The sequence below is a fragment of the Triturus cristatus genome, chromosome 11 (genome assembly GCF_964204655.1).
Source record: "Triturus cristatus chromosome 11, aTriCri1.1, whole genome shotgun sequence".
Taxonomy (NCBI): Eukaryota; Metazoa; Chordata; class Amphibia; order Caudata; family Salamandridae; genus Triturus; species Triturus cristatus.
In genome coordinates this window covers 160,080,692-160,104,118 of record NC_140594.1, presented here as the reverse complement: position 1 = coordinate 160,104,118, position 23,427 = coordinate 160,080,692, and the positions used below count along the sequence as shown (strand labels likewise).

The 23,427-nt window shown below is 43.7% G+C and overlaps 1 protein-coding gene across 1 annotated transcript in view; it reads left to right on the top strand.

Moving 5' to 3' along the window:
• Nucleotides 1-23,427, top strand: part of LRRC43 (leucine rich repeat containing 43) — a 528,148-nt gene that overhangs the window by 55,909 nt on the left and 448,812 nt on the right. The window lies entirely within an intron of this gene.

Genomic DNA, 23,427 nt, shown 5'->3' with positions numbered 1-23,427 from the left:
CGGGACGCGGAGTCACCTCCTGGTGATGCGTCACCGATACCCCAATCACAAGCAAAGAAGACTGAACCGAGAGCAGCCGCTCGATCGATCCTGTGGACTTCCGAGTCTGTAACGCGGCAAACACCTCCTGGTGTGCGTTACAGCTGGCAGTCCCTGTATCTCTGGTCGGGCTGGGAGTTACGACTCCAACCAGCAAAAGCGCCACTGCGCTTTGACTCAGCCGAGTCAAAAAGCGAAGCTCAATGGTTATCCGGTAGAGCTTCCGGGTCCTTCACAGGTGACGATGGGGCAAGACACGGCCCAGGAAGTAACGACTCGACCTACCTCCGTTCTTGCCTTACTGGAGCACCACTCCGGAACACTGCTCTTCACTAAGCAGGTACGTCGGTGTAAACACAATATCCGACAGCGTTGTACCTCCCGGTTCCTCCCTTTATAGGGCGTGTTTTCCTTGAGTTATGTAACAGCTCTCCTGTTTACATAAGGGCGTGTTTTCCTTGAGTTATGTAACAGCTCTCCTGTTTACATAAGGGCGTGTTTTCCTTGAGTTATGTAACAGCTCTCCTGTTTACATAACCTCTCAACCGCTAAGCATCCTGGGAGATGTAGTCCGTTTTCGCTGGTTACCGTTTTCCTCCCCTCGCATGACAGGAATTCTTGACAGCAATTCAATCTGCTTACAGTAGAGCTATTCATATAGAACGGACTTCTTTGAATACTTCCAGGGACACATTGTCACCTTATTTACAACTATTTCATTTAGTACCAGCTTATGAAATGGCTTTGGTTTTTGAATAATTGTCAACCATTTCGTCATATGTATGTATTTCTAATAATTCCTATTGCATTTATTTCTGATATATGCTTAGAATGTAAAACTGCTTTAAAATGTGCAGTACCTTTTCATTACATGTTTAGCTACAGTTTTTTTAAAACTTCTTTTAGTATGCTTTTACAAATGTTTTTAGCAACATGTGGTACTCAGTTTAATGTTTAGCAGTTTTATGTTTAGCATTTAGTATTATCGTTTTTTCGAAAGTGGTGTGGGTGTTGTATTACACTTTTAGGTGTCCGTATATAGGTTTTCATGAAACATGTCCTTACATAGGCACAATTCGCATTTCCCTTATATAGGCATAAGATCCCAGTCCTTTTTTAGGCATTAGCCATGCTATCCAAATACAGGCATGGTCACCTACATCCGTCCACCCCAATGTCACAACGAGTTCTTAGAAACCAGACCCTTAAGCTCTTGGGAGTTCCCCTAGCCCAGGATTATTGTTTTTCCCAAGAACTCATTTATTATGCATGAACCGCTATTCCTTAAGGGTTCATTCCTGACGTCTTCCTCTGCCCGACTTTACGTCAATGCAAACATTCCAAAGCACCTACTGGGTATAAATATGCCTTCCCTTGCCCAAACAAGTAGGAGGAGACCTCGACTTTAGAGGAGCCTGTGTCCCGGCCTGACACACTGACAAGAGACGCTGTCATCCCTACTCACAGAGAATCCAGCTTCCAGTGTTCAGACTCCCTTCCCACCGCTCTCATTCTCAAGGCATGGAGCTGACTAGAACCTAGAGGGACCCTTGGCATACTAAAACTTGGCATACTAAAACTTCGCATACCATACTATAGAATACATCACCTACTTCTTACCTTGTACTACACTTAGGTCAGGTACACTGGGGTCGAACTAGTTAGAGTAGCATCTCATGAGTACTCAAATTTTTAGCTTAAGTTATTTATGCATATGAATATATGTGTCATAGCTAAAAGATAATGCTAGCGCAGTATTATTTCTTTCTACTGCTTACGCTGCACATAATCTTTCTCACATACTGTCTTGTGATTGTAACAGCTCATACCTCTTACATGAGAAACAAGACTGTTCAATAAATCCTTTTATTGAAACGCCCGTCTATAATTTCTGTGTAACTCTGAAGAAACTAAGCATGCATGACTACCTGAGTGAAACTGTTATCTGTTGTTTCCACGATTCTGAGAGTGTTCCGATTCTAAAGGGAAACAAAGTTGTCATGTTTATGCGGTTGCCAGAAACGAATCCCTTCTTGTTTACAAGGAGTTTCTAGTGGCCTCTGAGTTAGCTGGTACAAATTAATTACGTTTAATATACTCGATAGGGGCATACTGACATCAGTCCTATGCCAAATCTATAGGGTATATTATTCCAATACGCAGAGCCTAGTTCTAACATTGATTACAGTGTCCCTCAAAATACTGCAAATATGTAAGTGTTTGTACAGTTTCCTGCTGCCCGCTTCGCATTTATTAAGTTAGAAGAAATGCTTCCAGTGTTGAGATGTTACAAAAACAGTGGGGTACACGTCAGATTACTAAAATCTGTGTGCTGTCCCCGGTTCATGACATTAAGGAATCCTTTAGTTGGTCTTGGCTATCCTGTGTTTTAAATCGTAAAACATGCTGAGATCAGAAGTTCAGAAATATCTGACATGAACTGGGAATTTTGTGATGGTATATAGCTAGGGTCGAATGCATTTTGGCTTCTGATGATTTTTATTTGTTTAACAATTTTGTAATCACGTGTTTTTAGAAAACTTGGTTCATGAATTATTTTGATCGGCTTAATTATAAGGAATTCTCCAGCCCAGCTGATCCCATTTATAAGAAGCATGCCAACGACGGCATTGATATTCTTTTAAGGGTTGAATTTAACTGGACTGTTACTAAATTGATATTTAATTGTTATCCTATGTTTGTGGTGAGGTGTGATAGTGTCATCTCTTTCCTTGAGTAAGCATGAGTGATTTCCTGTCACATTAGAACCTTTTTTTGGCTGTTTTAATCTACAATATTATAATGTCTACGTATTGTTCTAGCCTTCTAGGCCTTGATCGTGTTCCTGTTATTTTGTTCAAATTAGCTTCACAACATTGATCAACAGTTTTTGAGTGTTTGTTTATAAAAAATCATAAATTCTAATCAAATTCCAGATTCTTGACAAGGGAGTCAAATTTTAGTCATTTATAAAAAGGGTAATAGTACTAATACTTTAAACTATCGCCTTATAAGATGTTACAGGGAAAGTTTTCATTCAAAAGCTGTATTAAGCCAACTCGAAACTTGGGAATAGGGTAATAATTTACTTCTCTTTGCACAAGTAGAGTAGCAACCCTTATGCTCTACAGTCGACACTTTATGCCTGTAGATGTTAAATGAGGAATACCCCAGCGAGAAGCATCGGAAGTTACAAATTGCATTAGTTGGCTTATCATGCGCTTTCATTCATGAGAGATTGGGAGCTTCATTCCATCAAAATATTTGTCTCAGACAATTATAGGTCTCCATTATGGCAAATGGGTGGAAGTTATGATTGGCCCCAGGTAAAGATCTAAAATCTAAAATTCTGCCAGTTAATGGATTCAAACAAGGTTGCATTCTAGCCCAGATACTTTTCTCGTTGTATACTGCTGATATTCCAACTTGTTTAAAAGAAAATTCTACGATCATTTAACCCTAATTTATGAGGTACTCATTTAACAACTTTTTTTGTATCTTTTTTTATTAAGTTTTGCAACATAACTCAATCTTATTATGATCTCATTGTCTCCACACTCACAATGTTTACAATATGGTGTACTTATTTTTCAAACATAACATATATAGGGGAGAGGATGTGGTCTGTTGGCTAGACTGCCGACTTTGGTGCTGGAAACCACGGGGTCGCGTCCACATCCTGTGATTCTGGGCAAATCACTTAATCTCCCCGTGCCTGAATGTGTAATGTAAATACGGTGCTCATGTAAAGCGCTCCAATACCTTCAGGTCGAGTTTGCGGTATATAAATATGCACACAAAAAAATAAAAATAAATATATATATATATATATATATATATATATATATATATAACAGCAGTACTAACTTGCTTCCCTTCCCCATTTCGCTGTTTGGCTCGCTGTATTAATTGTGCACTTTTTTCTCTTCAGTGGCTATTCTAGTGTATTCAATTACTTCAAGTATACTTAGGCAATTTAAGATGTTTTATCTTAGTTATTAATTAAGTTTAGCTCACTGTTCTCTTTAAACTTCCTCTGTTATGTGTGTTTATTCCTATTCTGATGTGGTCTATATTGTGAATATAGTTTGTAAATCCATTCATCTTACTTTTGTTGGTTTCCTTGTTTGCTTTTACTCATGGGGGCCAAGCATCTGGAGGAGCCAATAAATTGTGTAATAATGCGTCCCATTCAGTGAGGTCCATCATGAGCTTTTCGTTATGTGAGCCATGTTTACATGTTCGTATAAAAAAATGTGTTCTTAATTTACATGTGGTCAAAATGTGGTGCTTCCAACGTAAGGCAATACAGCGTTTAGCATCCCTAATGCAGCAAATTCTCTTTTCAATTTTAATTTTCTCTTATTAGCCATTAGATCTAGGATAAATTGTTTTACCTCTAACCCGGGGTGTTTCCCTGTACACTGTTGGTACACTGTTGCTTTTCACTACTTCCGTCTAGAATGTGTGTATTTTGAGGGCAGTGCTGCATGATGTGAAGAAGAGCAGCAGCAGCTTCATCACACCTGGGACACTGCAGTGAGTTTTCAGTGTAAATTTCACTTGTGAGTGGTGGAAGGTAAGTCATGTGGAGGATGTGGAACTGTGTTAGCTTAAGACTTGCATTACTGAAGATAACCGTTTGCCAGGTCCCACCCCATTCCGGTATGGCGATAAGTTCATCATGTCCTTGCATCCATCTGTCCCTTTACAGTGCCAGCTTTCCCTCCCATGTCTGTTCGCTTGGCGTTGTAAATTTCTGGTAAGCCAGATAACGACATCATAATGTGTATGTGGCTCAGGCGCTTCCAGGAATGTGCGCCTGATTTTCCTGACAGTTAATGGTTGGTGTCTTGCAAGAATTGTCCTGGCACAATTCTGTTTCTTGCACCTTAGGGTATGTGATAAATCCACCTTTCGGGTAAATATCTAATGTCTCACATCTGCCCATCCTCCAAACCTATGCGTATTTATCCTGTAGCAATGGATGCATTACACTGGCTACCAATTGCAAAGAGAATTCTTTTTAAGGTCCTCTTGATTACCTTTAGGGCTTTTCACCATCGAGGCCCTAAATATCTAACCGAGGGTTTTAAGCGATACAAGCCGGTACGTTGTCTAAGATCTGTGGGCCAAAACCTGCTGACTATCCCTAAATTTAAGCTGACAACTAAAGGTGGCAAATCTGTCTTCGTGTTGGGTGCTAAAGCATGGAACAAGCTTCCCTTTTCCTTACGCTCCTTGTCGGATGAAACCCAATACAGGAAAGCATTAAAAACTTGGGTATACTCTATGTCCAATTCAGCTTGTATAGCAATGGTCTGAGATGTAGTGTGCCGCATGTAATCTGTGTCTACTCCCCCCCCCCTTCTCGTACATCTGAGTTGGGTGAGCGCCAAGATACTCCCTGGAGTGGTAGCAGCGCTATAGAAGTAGCTTTTACATTACATTACATTACTATTTGCTTAAATGGACGTGAATCTATACCTGTATGTCATTTGTAAATGTTGGGCATGTAAGTGCTTTCTTGAGTATTCTTTTTCATATCGTCCTCGCTTGTCGCATTCTGTGGGAGAGGTGCATTCAAGTATGTTTTCCCCCATGATTATCAGTTCTGGTTCTGATTTGCACGTGGCCCATCCTAGTAAAACTTTCTCCCATTTGTGTTCTGCGTGGAACAAATGTACAGCATGTTGCACCTGCTTTGCCATATGGTATAATTCCATGTCTGGTACCTCTAGACCTCCATTACCCCATTCAAATTGAAGTGTATCTAATCTTATTTTGCTTCTCCTTCTGATCCATATAAGCAGAGTCAGTAATTGATTCAGCTTCTTAATAAACTGCTGTGGAATTGGATATGTGTTCCCCCAATCTGATACAAACACCTGCACTGGACTGCCATTTTAGCAAGTCAAACTCTGCCCATCATTGACAATGGCAGTGTGTTCCTAAACATTATAGATGATCTCAGACAATTTAGTATTTTGCCCATGTTTAATGAGTGACCTATTTCGGCATTATGTGAGACCTGTTTCCCCATTGAAAGAACTCATTGAAAGCCTGCTTCTGGGTTGTTACAGTTGTTCATCTGCTTAAGCCCTCCCAGTAAAGAGCTTTGTTTTGTCTTTATTAGTACACAACATTAGAGTTCACCAATTCTTGCTTATTCTTCTAAAAGAATGAGGGGACAGTTTTTGGGATCGCTAAGATACGCTAATGGATCATCTGCTTATAGTGATTCTATTTTATTGCTTGTGTCCAGTTGTATATCCTAGTCAGGTAATCAAAACTTAAGCAAAGAAGAGCAGTGAAAGCGGACAGCCATGCAGCCCTGTCTGTTCCTCTTTGTAGTTCCAGACTCTCTAATATTGTTAAATCCGTTCTGGCTGTGGATTTCATATAAAACATTGTGAAACAAGGAGAGGGGCTCTTATATTCCAAAGGGACAGAGCACCAAATAACCAAAATGTAAAAAAATACGTTTTCCCTTTAAAAGTACTCTAAATGATATCCGCACACTTATTCACCACAATCATTCACCAATTCTCACACTGTGTTCCGTTAAAGTTCCACTCAGGATGCTAAAGCACTTATAAAGATATTTAATTGATCATGTCACAATAATACATAAAAAATATACAAGAAAACACAAAAAGACAGTTTAAAAATTATTACATCCACAATATATTAAAACCAATGTGTGTCACAATTTTGTAAATTCATTACACTGCCAACTCCTTGGAAAGGAATATAATGAGACAGTTATATTTGTCTTATCCTTGTTAATTTGAAAATAATAGACAGCACCCTGAAGGGGAATTAATTTCCTGTCTTTGTTTTGCTACTGCCCTTTATAAAATATAACTGTCTCATTATATTCCTTTCCAAGGAGTTCGTAGTGAAATGAATTCACAAAATTGTGACACACATTGGTTTTAATATATTGTGGATGTAAAACATATTTTTTAACTTTTCTTATAAAACAGCCTATTCGACTTCAATTACCTCTGATCAAATCCCATTCGACCTGGTACTTCCCACACATAGTCCCAATGCACGATGTCAGATGCCTTTTCAGTATCTATCAATACTGCTGCACAGTGGTCGACAGTATTCTTTACGCTGTAAAATATATGGTTCCTGTACCTGATATTATGTAGGGTGTGCCTACGTTGTACAGAACTACTCTGGTCATCGCGCACCAGTTGTGCCAACACTTTTATCAGCCTAGTAGCTAGAAGCTTACTCAGTTTATTAGAATACACCTTTAGATAACAGCTTATATCTCTTCATGTCTAAAGGGTCTCCATCTGGCTTTTGTATCAGTACTATCATTGCTTTGCAGACCTCCATATACATCTCAGGAAGTTTGTCCATCAACTCCCTCGTACATGCTTGGGTATCTTGAGAGAGAGTCCATCACTTTCTTGTGTCTTTCCTGTCTTCATTCGTGTCCAGTTGTGTATAAACGGTTTTAATTACTGTATAGTTATCAGGGCATCTAACTCCTCCCTTTGTTCCCCAATGAGACCGGGCTGTATGAGCACCTCTAAGTAGCTTTATGTAGCTTAAATGATTTCTCTAGGTGGTAGTTTATAAAGCTCTGTTAAATATACGCAGAAACCATCATTAATACCTTTTTGTGTCATAATATCCCCATTCCTCTTCATCTCTCGAATGGACCTTGAGGGTTTGTGGCTTTTCTCAGTTCAATACCTAAACTAACCATTTGACTGTTTTAGATCTCTCCGTGTAAAACCTCTATCTATGGGACCTGTACGTAAATTAGTCTGATGCATCCGTGTGTGCCATTTATTTTTTTATCAGACTTCTACTATATCCGGCATTAGGTCTGGGTGGTGCGGAAATTCTCTGTAGGTTAGTCCTCATTTTTTCCCTGTTCCTTCTGCAGTCTTTCTTTTTCTAGCATTTTGAGGCCATTTGCTTTGGACATACATTCCTCCTGAAGTACCACCTTCATTGTCTGCCCTTCTGTTCTTCTACTGCCAATGCTACCTTACTTACTGTCACAGGAGCTGGTAATGGTTTCTCACAAACAGCCCAAAAAGACATGGCCCATCATTACCTCTGTTCTCATTCTCCATGTAGGGATTTTCGCTCTATGTTTAGCACCATCATAAGTGACCATAGGCAGTGAAGGGTCTGAAAAATATTATGCCATGTTTAATATCCCGCTATATTTTTGGTTCTGCTTCCTTTTAATAAACAAATACTCTAGCCTACTGTATGTGTCGGTCGTGGCTGATTAGTAGGAGTATTATTTTTCTGTTGGGTGGTGTGTTCGCGATAACTCAATCAAATCTATACCCGTCATAATTTCTGTTTGGGACTGTACAGTGGCATCTACTGAGGAATGCCTGACCAATTGACAATGGAACACACAGTTCGAATCTCCGGCCCAGAAAAGTCATATACGTGTATGGTTCTACCCTGTCCAACAGCATGCTGAAGAACTCTTTGTTGTCAATATTCAGTGAATATATATATATATATTTGTCAAACATATTTTCTGTCCATCTAGGACTACATATGTAACTAGGAATCGACCCTCTGGATCTGCCTTCCCGTCCCTGATTCTAAATGGCGCTCCTTGGGCTATTTATGTTAACACCCCGGCGCATAGTTTGAATAAGCTTGCCCAAACATTTGTCCTCTCCAATTTTTCCAACTCTTGTCCATTTCCTCCTCCCAACAAGTAATCTCCTCCAACATCACTTCGCTTATACCATATCGTTTCATGCATGAGTTATATAGACTCCTCACATTCCACATGATAATTTTCCAATTACTTCCCATTTATGTTGTGAAATTTTGCATGCATTGATTACTTTTTCATTCTTGTGAATAGAATTCTTATACTCTATTCATTCCATCTTTACCTATATTGGCAGGTGAATACCCTAAAGTGTGCAAATCGTTAATCTCTATGTTCAACAATAACTTCTGTATGAGATGTATTGTCCCTCTTTTTGTTGCTTGCATTTGATGCTCCCACTCTGGAGATCCACTGCTACCGCTTACTGGTAATCAACTTTAGTATTGCACCCTAAACAATAAACAAACAGTAGCAAAAATAAGTATTTCTTTGCCCAATTTATCATTGAAATCTTCTACAAGTCCCTTTTCAGAGGCAAACACTCATTGGCTCAAAGCAGAAGTATGCTCAGAAGTGCTCTCCAGCTGCCCCCTTTGCCTCATTGACAACATCACTTCTTGGCATTCATATTAGTTGCATCCTCTCCACATTTCCCTCCAAGCATTATTATTATGCACACTTGCCCTATATCCTGAATCATACCTTCAACATTGTACCTGCACTAGCTTTATTACACTGTGTCAGTTCAATGTCCATGATAATTGTCCCTCTCACATTGCAATCCTAAGTCTCTGGGCCTGATTTAGATCTTGGCGGATGGGATATCCCGCACAAATGGGACGGATATCCTGTCCGCAGTATTACAAGTGAATTATATCCTATGGTACTTGCAATACGGTGTGCTGCTGTTCTTGGTTGCTGGGGGTTCTGGACGTTCTGCCTCCTGTTTATGTTCCATTTTATTATCTGTACACGCAAGTATCCTGACGGATTTGTGTAGACTCTGTGCACTATACCACTGGACATATCATACCAAACCATGACATTGTGTATCGTATTGGGGTTCGTATAATTACCACTTGGTCATTGAAACCATTGACTGTCGAGTGAGAGGTCCCCATGTTTCACGGTACGGCTCCTCTGGCCTAGCCTACTGCTTTATGATATGGTCAATGTTAATTGAGTCCTGGTACCTATCTGTAAGCTGTAAAACTTGAAAACAATAAACAGATTTTTCACAACAAAAAAAAATGGTACTTGCAATACGGTGGACGGGATATACGTCATGTTTGTGATGGAGTATACCATATGCCAAGATCTAAATCAGGCCCTCTATATGCTGTGGGCGAACAAAGCAAAACCAAAGGGGATGATGGACGGAGTGTTGAACATTACAAGCACTCACCCCCAGTCAACTGATCTGGGTTTAATCCATCATCATTCTTTAGCTCACTCCGCCACCCCAGTTCAGACATGGCCGTATGCAAATCAGTCTGACCCTGTGCCTCATGGGAGCAGTCCAGCCCGAACTACCAAGCCATGTCTTCCCTGGACCGGAAACAAGCATCCTGGGACCGGTTTCTGGCTTACAGCCGTCATCAGCCAGGCTATCTTGAATCCAGTGGCAAAGTGAGCAAGGGACCCACGTCTGGGCATACCCTGCCAACTTAGAGCGAACAAAGCAAAACCAAAGGGGATGATGGACGGAGTGTTGAACATTGCAAGCACTCACCCCCAGTCAACTGATCTGGGTTTAATCCATCATCATTCTTTAGCTCACTCCGCCACCCCAGTTCAGACATGGCCGTATGCAAATCAGTCTGACCCTGTGCCTCATGGGAACAGTCCAGCCCGAACTGCCAAGCCATGTCTTCCCTGGACTGGAAACAAGCATCCTGGGACCGGTTTCTGGCTTACAGCCATCATCAGCCAGGCTATCTTGAATCCAGTGGCAAAGTGAGCAAGGGACCCATGTCTGGGCATACCCTGCCAACTTAGGGCGAACAAAGCAAAACCAAAGCTTGGACGTTCAATTTTTCCATAATTAGATGTTTTCTGAATTCACACCTTCTAAGGTTTGTTATAGATCTGTAATATTATAAAGGTTACTTTAAGTTTCCAGATCTTTCCATTGTCAGTAACCACATTCATATAAATTCTTACATTCATATATAGTTTTCTTTTCATCACTTCATAAACTCATCGGAAGGATAAAAGCATATTAGTATGTGATCCTCTTGCTCTAAGGCATGTGAAATAGTTTTAGTGTCTAGAGTTTTTGGTGGAGGGTTAAAGAAGGTGAGCAGGATGAATTCTCTTCTACAACCAGCTTCTTTTTGCAAGGTGCAATCGGCTGTGAATTGAATCAGTGGCTGGACCTTAACTTGAAAGTGTCCACCACATCGGACACAAGGGCGAGTTGTCACCAGGCTTCATTCCACCATAAATTTATGGCAAAAGAATATTTTAGTTGGTTGCCTAGAGCACTACAGAATAGATCCTAAGTGACCACTCTCCCGTAATTATTTGCTGCACAGGAATATAGCTCTGTGCTCATGAATAATCAGGGGCTCAAGACAGAACTGCAAAACCCAGATAAATTACCAATGCTAAAAATGTTTGACATTGTCTGCGTCCAGGAAACGTGGACAGTGGAGCCATCATCATTGGAGGATTTCACTGAATATTTTTCTCCTGCTACCCTGTCAAATTATGGAGGCCACCCTTCAAGGGGCATTGCCATCTATTTTTATCATTCAATCAATGTGGATGCTAGGGAAGCCCTATCCAGATTGCATGATATCTCAATGCTTCAGCTAAATTGCATAAAGCATCAACCGATTACTGATTCAAAGTCTATGATAATATGCAACATTTATGTTAATCCCAAAACATGTAAGTAAAAGGTCACAACAGAAAAGCTGATCACAGCTGTTGGGGAGAATATAAGCAAAAATCCGAATGCAATGTGCATTATCACAGGAGACTTTATATCTTTGCTATTTAAATGTGACAGTGAGCCCAAATTGCCTGACACATTTCTATATTGATATATTCCCTCATCTGTATCCGCAGAGTTGGATGAAAAAGGGAGATTCTTAGTCAAAAGCTCAACCTGCGAATCTTGAATGGAGGATCCAAATCTGATGGACCCGCTGTCTACACTCATGTTTCCCCGCAGCAGCAAGCCATTTTGGATTACATGTATGTAGTGACTAAAGATTCTAGGTATATCATGGACTTCATTATCACCCCCACTTTAGTAAGAGACCACTGTCTCCAAAAGATAACGTTATCTTGGGAACAAGAGTTTCATCTGCCACAAAGAATTTTAAGTCCCTCAGCTGAGGTGGAGCGCACTTAGAAACTTAAACGGCAAGCTGAATAGCCAGAGGAGCTGATGAAAAGGTGCACCATTGTATCCAGAACCGATTTTAATTTTAAGACATGTTAAACGTATTTTTTTTTAATTTTCCAAAACCTTTATTAGAGAAGTACAAGTCAAACAAAGTTCACTGTGCCACAGGGCCACTAAGATCTTCACAGTAAACAACCAAGTCAAATGGTACAAAGGCAAGTTATCGGCGTCTTGCAAGAAACATAAACATATTGAGGCTGAAAAAAGAAGCATCTCTACACAAACCAGCCACAGGGAGAACACACAATCGACAATAGCATCGAGTGGAAGCGCCACGGGCCGGGGAGGGCCTATGGGTAAAGAAAAACAAAAAGGGGAAAGGGGGGGGGGGCGGTCAACCATCAGCACCGGCGGCCACGCGGGCACAGGGCCGGCAGGGAGCGCGGGGGAGGCAGCGTCACTGGGGGGAGAATGGGAGCGAAGGTAAGTTACCAGAGGACCCCAAATATCAATGGGTCGAGACCTGGCGGGAAGTAAGTCCCAGAACTCCGTTAGTAGAGTCTGACACCGAGAAGCATCCTCCAGCCAGCTCTCGACCTTAGGAACAGGCCTGCGTCCCCAACACATTTCCACCCTACGCCTGGCCAGGACCAGCAGCATCGCTATTAAGCGTCGAGAAGCGTCCGGACAGAATTTGACAAAACCAAGAAGGCAAAGAGAAGGGTCAGGGAGCACTGTAGTACCAGCAATGTCCGAGACAGTGGAGCACACCCCCCGCCAGAAGTCAGAGACCTTAGGGCATAGCCATGCTAAGTGCGCGAAGTCCGCCGCAGGGGCAGCACAACGCACACAAGCGTCGCTGGGAATAAGCCCGAATTTATGGAGCTGCACGGGTGTACGGTACAACCGGTGTAAATACTTAAAATGAATCAGACGAAGTCGGTAATTAGGTGACAACTTCTTCATCTGGTTGCAGCAGTACAGCCAGTCGGCCTGAGTTATAGCCGTTCCAAGATCCGCACCCCAAGCCTCCCGCGCGCGGTCTGTGGAGTTGGAAGTGGACGCTAGAGTAAAAGCATAGAGTTTGGTGACCAGTTTACGCGGAGAAGAGGAGGAGTATATAAAATCGAGGGCTGGCATAGTGGGTGGGGGAAGCGGGAAAGTGGAGTGAAGCTTCCGACAAATAGCATGCAACTGGTAGAATAGAAGCGTATCCAATGAGCCCGAGGAGTCAGGAAGTGAGTAAAAGGTGTTCCCTGGGTAGAGGTCCGCCACAGTCCGCAAACCCAGACGAGTCGCATGTCTGGCCATTCCGGGAGGCTGGAGTGGAGGGAAATCAGGGTGATTAACCAGTGGCATCATATTGGCGGAGAGTAGAGGGAGATTAGAAAGCCGACGAAGGCTGGACCAGGCCCAGCGCAATGTCTCGACCGTGTCCACATCCGCCCTTGGGCGCACCGCCAGCGCAAACAGCGCAACAGTTCAGAGGGCTTTTATTGTGTTTCCACTTATTGAATGTCTTTGGTTGCAGTATGATTTAGTTTTATTGTACATTTGTTATATCACTGAGCAAATGATTTGCGATTGTTTTGTTTTTGTGATCTGCTCTTGATTTGTAATGGTTTTAATTACTCTAGCAATATAATATACTTACTTCACTTCTCTACATTTTGGCAACAGTCGTTTCCGATTGCATTATCCTATCATCAGTAATGTTGAAAGGTACATATTCCAGTTTCTCAGTTTCTAGACGTTCAATGCACCCTGGAAGCTCGGGTTTCTGGCTGCTATGTCTTTGAGGAGATCTAAGTAGTGCATTTGTGAGTTTCAATCTGTTTTGTCATGGTATACAGCATCAGAACATAGGTAAAGAGTCTAGTACTAGGCCTATGGGTCATTTGAGATGCAATATTTTGTCCTGCGATAATGAATTCAGGGAAACACCTCCATTGACTTCTCAGTTCACAAAACAGCGAAAGCCCAGTGCCTTTTACAAATCAGGGCCATGGGCTCTGAACTGTCAGGTCCTACAGCGCGTACTTAAAACGGTCTTGTCGTCTTTATAGACATGTTTTCATGACATTTGTCCAGCTGATGTGTTTCCTGTATCAAGGAATAGACAACAAACATAATGCCTATCCTTTGTTCTGTCTGTTACATAAATTCAACAAAGTATTTTGAAATAAACAAAACTGTCTTGTGGTCTTGAAATGGGGATGCTTCCTGGGCCTTGACTAAGACTATCTTATTTTTCTTTGACTTTACAGGAAAGTTGAGTTTGGATCTTCCTGTACTGGTAATATGAAATATTCTTCTGAGGATATCATAATTCTTCGTCTTAGGGTAATTACTTGAGGATACCTCTCTTTCTCATGAAAATTCACTATCTGTCGCCTGAGTCAGATGTATGAAGGTTCTTGCAGGATGTAGATGCAATGATTTTGCTAGGCAGGATTGTGTTCAAGGCATACAGTGCCAAGCCAAGTGGTTTTGCTCTACCCCATCCAGTTCTTCTCCGTGGAAGAGAGGGAAATGGGTGATAGCATATGTTGGGATATTGCTGAAAACTGCCCTGCAGCCATCGTGGCTTGCTTGCATGCATGATGTTGTCTTCAATAATTTGTTCAACTTTATACATAATGGTGGAGTGCCTCTTCTTTTGAAGTATGTCCACCGGTGTCTTCATATTTCTATTGTCTAGTTTTTTGATTTAGGGTTGCATTGTTTTGATTACTGGATCGCCTCTGATATTAGTGGATTTCTTCTTGGACAGTGTGCTTCTAGAAAGCGAGAGTTTTTCTGATGTTGGTGTTGCTTGTATTTCATGTCTCTGCTGTAGGTAGCTGGCAGTTGGTCTTTGTGTATTGCTCCCAGACAGTGAAACAAAGGCCCATATGCGTAAGCAGGATGGGCCATTTCTGACTTGATGAGAGGGACGAGCTGTCACCTACCACACTTGCACATTACAAAGGCTCTGCCAGAGCACACTAAAAAAGGGTTTGACACTAGTCCATTGTGACCCCAGACAATCTGGGGCGAGGGCAGGGAGGCAGGAATTTCCAAACACCTCTGAGGATGGAACCCTCCAGCTCCTTCTCCTACTTCAAAGTGATCACCAGGTATAAATATTGGACCCTCAGACCCAACTTTTCAGTACACCTTTGGACTGTGGAAAACTTAGAAGGATTGCTTTGTTGCTCTGCAAGAAAGACTGCTGCTCTGTTGCCCTGTTGCTATGCTTAATGTGTGAAGGAATGGAACGCCATCTTGAACCCAGGACCATCAGAGTGACTCCACGGGCTAGTTGGCTGGCATCCTGACCAGAGCCTCAAGGGCATAAGGCCTCAACCACCTTGAACCCAGCACCTGGACTCTGTCTAGTGTGAGTCGTACCCTTCAAGTGATGCCACCCCAGTCTTGGACAGTTGGAAGTGGCCTGAAGGTGCTCTGGCAGCCCTGCTGTGTGTCATGCCCCGCGGTCATGCCCCAAGACGTTTCCAGTATTTAAGGAGCATGGTTTCACTCGAACGCAGCTTAGCATTCTTGCTCCTAGCCCCGTTTCCGTCCTTGTTAGTTATGCCTGACTTTCGCTTTAGGATTTCCTGTTCCCGTTGGCGTCCGTTCGGTAGACGTCTGTTGCTGATAGCTGCGGTTTTCCTCCTGGCATATCTTCTCCGCTATTGCAGCTATTGTTGAAAGCGGCTGCTTTCTTCCTAGTAGCTCTGTTCCACAGCTACAGTAGTTTGAGCACGTTTGAATCTAATTCGTGTTCCACTGCTGTTTTTCCCTGTATTCCCTCTCCGGGTGCTCCGCCCCGCAGCCGGACTTATTCCCGTTGCTTGGCCGGGCACTGCTTACGATCCTTGCTTACTGGCAGGAGTTGTTCTCTCGCCTTCCCAGTGAAGACCCTGTTCTATTATTTATTTGGGGTACTTGCGTGGACCACAGTGCAGTGTACATGTGAAGGCTCATTTCACCAGAATCACGGTAACAACGCATAGCGCTGCCTTATTATACATATTACTGTTTATGTTACGTTTGGATGTAATTAGTCTGGTTGAATTCCTTGGCAGATTATTACCATACCCACTATAAGAACAAGCACGCACATCTCTCTGAGAACATAAAGAGGACTACGATCATGTGTTCCTCATAGTCCTCCTGGAGAACTGAGGGGTGAGCCTTATACATCCATAGCGTATTCATTACTAGTGAGTTGAGTTAGTTACATAACCTTATTTCTTCTATTGTACAGGAATACAGGGATTGATCCAAACCCGCCACCCTCTTATACTACTAGCTGTGACTAATAGCCGTGGTAGGTTCTATAGAAGTGTGTTGTTCATACACTGGTGTTGTATGGTGAATACAGAGTATAACACATTCCTTTCTTGCAGCTGGTTACTCCCTCAACTGTCCCTGACGTGGTTCCATCGACAAGACCTGTTTTTTCCCCACGCCTTTCCTTGTTTTGTTTCCCTGTTTTCCCCTGGCGTGCCATCTGATACTCTAGAGTCTGATAGAGTCGAAGGGCCGTAGGGGAGGACTGAGGACTATTCTCCAAGTTCCTGACGCTCCTGTGGAACGAACCTGGCAACCATTACAGAACGCTAAGCCCAAGTGGTGTGTTCTGCCCGAGCGTCATGGAACTGGGAGCAGTCTCGCTGGCGGATGTTGCCGGTATGATAGGCAACTTGCAGGCAGAGACTCAGGCCTTAGCAGATAGATTGGACACTCTCCAGCGCCAACAAAGCATAGCAGCAGCAGGAGGGAGAACTAATGTTGCACCACAAGTAATACAGGTCACTACACCTCCTTCCATTCCACTAGCCCCTCCTGAGAGGTTTTCTGGGTATGCTGCTAGATGTGCAGCATTTCTTAGTCAATGTCAGCTGCATCTTTCCTGTAAGGCTAACTGCTTTCCGTCTGATCAGTCCCGGGTTGCCTTTATGATTTCATACCTTAGTGGTTCAGCTGCTGACTGGGCCATTCCTTTGGTAGATAGAGATGACCCTCTGTTGCACAGTTTCTCAGCCTTCAAGAGAGAGTTCCGTAAGCTATTTGATAGGCATATGTACACTCATTCGTCTGATACCGAGTTGTTGGCTCTGAAACAGGGCAACCAAGATCTTGTTGCATACATTACATCATTCCGTAGACTAGTGGTAGAGTCCAATTGGCCTGAAGAAAAGCGTGGTACACTTTTTTACAGGGGGCTGCGTGACGACTTGAAGGACGCCCTATCCCAGATAGTAGAATTACCCGAGTCTTGTACTGACCTCATTGACTTAGTGGTCAAGATAGAACACCGGCTACAAGAGAGGAAGCAAGAGAAGGGGAAGTTTGAACCTCGATACGTAGCTACCAGAGAAAAGAAGGGTGATTCAGATAAGGGTACTGAGGAGAGTGAGCCCATGCAGATAGGCATAGTGAGGGGTCCATTGACTCCTGAAGAAAGGCAAAGAAGACGAATCAACAGGCTATGCCTATACTGTGGTAAGGCGGGTCACTTCCTGCGGTCCTGTCCGATTAAACCGACTCAGACAAAGAGCTCGGGAAACTAGAGAGCCCGGGGTCCTGTGAGACAAGAATCCCGGGTAGTTCTGGACTTACAGTCTCCTCCTCTGAGTACGACATAACCCTCACTAATCACCTTTATGTGTCAGCCTATATATCGCTTGAACAACATGGTCTTCATGTTGCCGTAATGATAGATTCCGGTGCCTCCGGGAACTTCATGGATTCTGATTGGGCAAGAGAAACCTGATACCTTGCACTAAGAAAGAGATAGTGAACAAGGTCACCACTATAGACGGTAGTCCTCTTATTTCAGGGCCAGTAACCCATAGAACAGTTCTGCTTCACATGAGAATAGACCCTAACCATCACGAAGAAATAGAATTCGATCTGATCTGTTCTCCACAATTTCCAGTGCTTTTAGGCATCCCATGGTTGAAGACCTATAACCCCATTATAGACTGGGAGAGGTCTACTCTAACGTTTCGCCCTGCTACAGGTCAGGAGTCCCAGATAGCGGTTGCACAGGTGATAACCGATACGGACAAGAAAGAACCTGTTCCTGAGTTGCCTTCCTGCTATCAGGATTTACAAACAGTTTTTGATCCCAGAGAAGCAGAGGTCCTTCCCCCGCACAGGGTATACGATTGTCGGATTGACCTCGAGACAGGAGCCAGAATCCCATGCAGCAGGGTTTATGCACTCACAGAAAAAGAGAATCTATACCTAAGAGACTACTTAGACTCCATGTTAGAAAAAGATTTCATCCGACCCTCACGCTCTCCTGCCTCTTCATCTTTATTTTTTATACCTAAGCGAGAAGGGGGTCTTCGATATTGCATCGATTACAGGAGATTAAACAACGTCACTATCAAGAACCGGTATCCTTTGCCTCTTATCGCCTCCCTCCTTGATAGAGTGCGCAGTGCTCAGTTCTTCACTAAGCTGGACCTGCGTGGTGCCTACCATCTAGTGCGTGTCAAGGAGGGAGACGAGTGGAAAACAGCCTTCTGCACTAAATACGGTCTGTTTGAATATCTTGTGATGCCCTTTGGGCTTTGTAATGCCCCTGCGGCGTTTCAGTTTTTTTATAAACGAAGTGCGCAAGGACATGCTTGATATGTATGTAATCGCCTATATTGATGACCTACTGATCTTTTCTCCTTCCATGTCGGAACATGTACTTCATGTGCGGAATGTGTTGGAGCGCCTACGCGATAACCACCTTTATTGCAAATTGGAGAAATGTACCTTCCATACACAAGCAGTGCCTTTTTTGGGTTTCGTTGTTTCTCCTTGGGGACTTGGTATGGATCCCGTCAAGGTTGAGGCTGTTCTCTCATGGCCAGCGCCCCGTACTGTCAAGGAACTTCAGAGCTTTCTGGGCTTTGCCAATTTCTATAGGCGGTTTATTCGGAACTTTTCGGAATTGGCAAATCCCATCACTGCACTGTTGAAAAAAGGAGTTCTGTTTGTGTGGTCGAGGGAGGCAGAGAGTTATTTTCAGCAGTTGAGATCAGCCTTCACAATTGCTCCTGTCTTACGCCATCCAGATCCCGCCTTGCCCTTTGTGGTGGAGGTGGACGCCTCTCAAGTGGCAGTGGGAGGTGTTCTGAGTCAAGCGGATCCTGTCTTAGGGGAATGTCACCCAGTGGCCTATTTCTCCCACAAGTTCACTCCCGCCGAATATAATTATGCAGTGGGGGACAAGGAGCTCCTCGCTATAAAGAAGGCCTTTGAGGAGTGGAGGCAGTATCTATTAGGTGCTCGTTACCCAGCTGTAGTATACACTGACCACCGTAACCTCCAATACCTAAAATCAGCCAAAGCCTTGTCCATGAGACAATTACGCTGGTCCCAATTCTTCAGTGAGTATGACTTCACCATACAATATCGGCCAGGGAAACGAAACGGCAAGGTGGACGCTTTGTCCCGATTGAGTTTCGAACAACCGGAAGAATCATTAGACTCGCCCAACATTATTCCCAGAGAGAACATCATAGGTGGGCTACTCACTGAGGAAGATTTCAGGAACCAGATCAGAAAGGGCCAATCCTCAGTGAATATGCAGGAACTAGTGGGCTCTCATGAAACCACTATTAAGGAGGGCTATGTTTGCATTCAAGGAGGAGTGGTGTTGCCTACCCGAGAACTGCAAGAACAGGTCTTGGATTGGTATCATTCGCATCCCATGGCAGGCCATCCAGGAATCAAGAAGACTACCAAGGCAGTGCGTGAACGCTTTTGGTGGCCTACTATGCTGAAAGACATAGAATCTTTTGTGAAAACCTGTCATGTGTGTGCTCAAAGCAAGGTATCCCACCAAAACCCGGTAGGCCTACTCTTACCACTAGCCTCCCCACCAGGCCCCTGGCATACGGTATCACTTGATTTTATAGTGGAGTTACCAGTCACCAAGAAGAATAACAATACATTGCTGGTTGTTGTGGATCTTTTCACGAAAACTGCTCATTTTGTCCCTTTGGGTGGTTTACCCACTACTGTTGAATTGGCTTCAGTATTCCTACATCAGGTAGTCCGCCTACATGGTTTCCCTTCTGTCTTAGTTTCGGATAGGGGGGCCCAATTTGTGTCTCGTTTTTGGAGGTGTTTATGCTCCTTGCTCCAGATAGATGTTAGGCTGTCCTCTAGCCATCACCCTCAGTCGGATGGACAGACCGAGAGGGTTAACCAGTGTTTCGAACAGTACGTTAGGAATCAAGCCTGCATTCCCTCACAGACTGGGATGAACTGGTATGGGTGGCTGAGATCTCGTACAACAACAATCCACATTCCTCCATTAACAACACGCCTTTCTTTTGTTCTTACGGTTTTCACCCAAAGCTGTTACCATTAGGGGTTCCCCCAGACAGCCTGACCCCGGCAGCAAATGACCTGGTTCAGAAATTACAGGGGATACACAGGGAAACCTTGGAGAACTTAGAAGTGGCCAAAGTGAGATACAAGGAGGGGGCGGACTTACACAGGAGATTGGAACCTATCTATACACCCGGGGATAAGTTGTGGCTTTCCACCAAACACATGTCACTTAGTGGTCCTCGCAAGTTCAACCCCAAGTTCATAGGTCCCTACAGGGTGCTAAAGGTGGTCAACCCGGTGGCTTTGAAGCTAGAATTGCCTGCTTCCTTCAAAATCCACCCGGTGTTCCACGTCTCGTTGGTAAAACCAGTTGAGCCAGGTACCAAGTTACCTAAAAAACCCACTCCTGTAACCATCCAAGACACCGAGGAGTACGAAGTCGAGGCCATAGTAGACTCACGTAAAGTTGGGAGGTCTCTCCAGTATCTTTTTCATTGGAAAGGTTATGGAGTAGAGGAACGCACTTGGGAACTAGCTTGTAACGTGCATGCTCCTCGTTTGGTTCGACTTTTCCATCAGAGACACCCGGACAAACCCAAGCAGTTGGGGGGACATTGTGGGGGGAGTGTGCTGTCATGCCCCGCGGTCATGCTCCAAGACGTTTCCAGTATTTTAGAAGCATGGTTTCACTCGAACGCCGCTTAGCGTTCTTGTTCCTAGCCCCGTTTCCGTCCTTGTTTGTTATGCCTGACTTCCGCTTTAGGATTTCCTGTTCCCGTTGGCGTCCGTTCGGTAGACGTCTGTTGCTGATAGCTGCAGTTTTCCTCCTGGCATATCTTCTCCGCTATTGCAGCTATTGTTGAAAGCGGCTGCTTTCTTCCTAGTAGCTCTGTTCCACAGTTACAGTAGTTTGAGCATGTTTGAATCTAATTTGTGTTCCACTGCTGTTTTTCCCAGTATTCCCTCTCCGGGTGCTCCGCCCCGCAGCCGGACTTATTCCCGTTGCTTGGCCGGGCACTGCTTACGATCCTTGCTTACTGGCTGGAGTTGTTCTCTCGCCTTCCCAGTGAAGACCCTGTTCTATTATTTATTTGGGGTACTTGCGTGGACCACAGTGCAGTGTACATGTGAAGGCTCATTTCACCAGAATCACGGTAACAACGCATAGCGCTGCCTTATTATACATATTACTGTTTATGTTACGTTTGGATGTAATTAGTCTGGTTGAATTCCTTGGCAGATTATTACCATACCCACTAGAAGAACAAGCACGCACATCTCTGTGAGAACATAAAGAGGACTACGATCATGTGTTCCTCATAGTCCTCCTGGAGAACTGAGGGGCGAGCCTTATACATCCATAGCGTATTCATTACTTGTGAGTTGAGTTAGTTACATAACCTTTGTTCTTCTATTGTACAGGAATACAGGGATTGATCCAAACCCGCCACCCTCTTATACTACTAGCTGTGACTAATAGCCGTGGTAGGTTCTATAGAAGTGTGTTGTTCATACACTGGTGTTGTATGGTGAATACAGAGTATAACACATTCCTTTCTTGCAGCTGGTTACTCCCTCAACTGTCCCTGACGTGGTTCCATCGACAAGACCTGTTTTTCCCCCGCCTTTCCTTGTTTTGTTTCCCTGTTTTCCCCTGGCGTGCCATCTGATACTCTAGAGTCTGATAGAGTCGGAGGGCCGTAGGGGAGGACTGAGGACTATTCTCCAAGTTCCTGACGCTCCTGTGGAACGAACCTGGCAACCATTACACTGTGGTCTCACCAGAACTGGCGCAGCGCGGTGCATCGCCTAACAAAACACTACATCAGAACTGCTGTGCTGTGCGTCTATGATGCAGGATTTCTCATTATAGCTTCATTGGAACTGTCGCTGCATAGATCAACATCAACACAGGCCTACGTATCGCAAACCCCTTGTCAACGGACTCCTCGACGATGTCACAGGACTCTGCATCGCAAGCCCCGCAACTTCTTTGGAATCAGCCAGTGCATGATGCATCTTCGATGCAGGACTTGGCATCACAAGCCCCTCATCTACAGCATCATCAAAGATGATGTCGGATCTCGCATTGCAGACTTGCAGCTTTCCGTATCTCCACACCATGACCTCTCATCACTTCTGCTCCACAATGCATCTTCAAGCGGGATCTTGTAACGCTCCGCAACCAGCATTTAAGGTACTCTTATTCCGCGGGCCTAACTTGGTCTATGTATCCGGCTTGCGCTCCATCACCGTCAACCAGAACTTGTGACTTTTTCCCAGCTCTACGCAACCAGATAACTACAGTTGGCGCTTTGCTTCTCTAGGCATTATTTTTACTTAAAAAATTGACATTGCTTATCTCTGGTTCTACTGATCAGATTTTTATTGTTGTGGTCTCAAATATTTATTGAATTTTACTCTATTTCTCTTGATTGGTGTGGTATTTTTCTTGTGTTGTGTTGAGCCAAAATTATTTGAAGCTCAATGGTAATAAAACCGAGGTCTTAATCCTTGGTAAAAAGAAAGACCTTTGGGGCTCGTTCCATTGGCCTGATGAGATGGGTGCTCTCCCGCGGCCAGTAGATCATGTCCGTAACCTGGGTTTTCATATTGACGATTCCCTGACGATGCACCATCAAGCAGTCAAGGTCACAGCCACTTGCTTTACCATTTTAAAATGGCTTAGGAAGATCCTTTGGATGTTACCTAATGCCACCCAGAAAACAGTAGTCCATGCCCTTATTACATCACGGCTGGACTACGGAAATGTTCTTTTTCTGGGTGCTAATAAGGCTGTGACCCGTAGATTGCAACTGGTGCAGAACTCAGCAGCAAGACTCCTTTGTAGGGTCCCCAGGTTCTCTCCCATCTCTGGCCATCTTCGAGATCTACACTGGCTCAGAATTGAAAAACTGATAGAATTTAAAGCACTGAGTTACATGTTTAAGACAAGTGGGGCTTAGCACCTGATTACTTGCACACCCTTGTTTGCCCCTACGTACCTACTCGCCACCTCCGCTCTACCACGCTTGAAAAATTTTCAGTGCCTAGTTTCAAACTTGCCAGAATG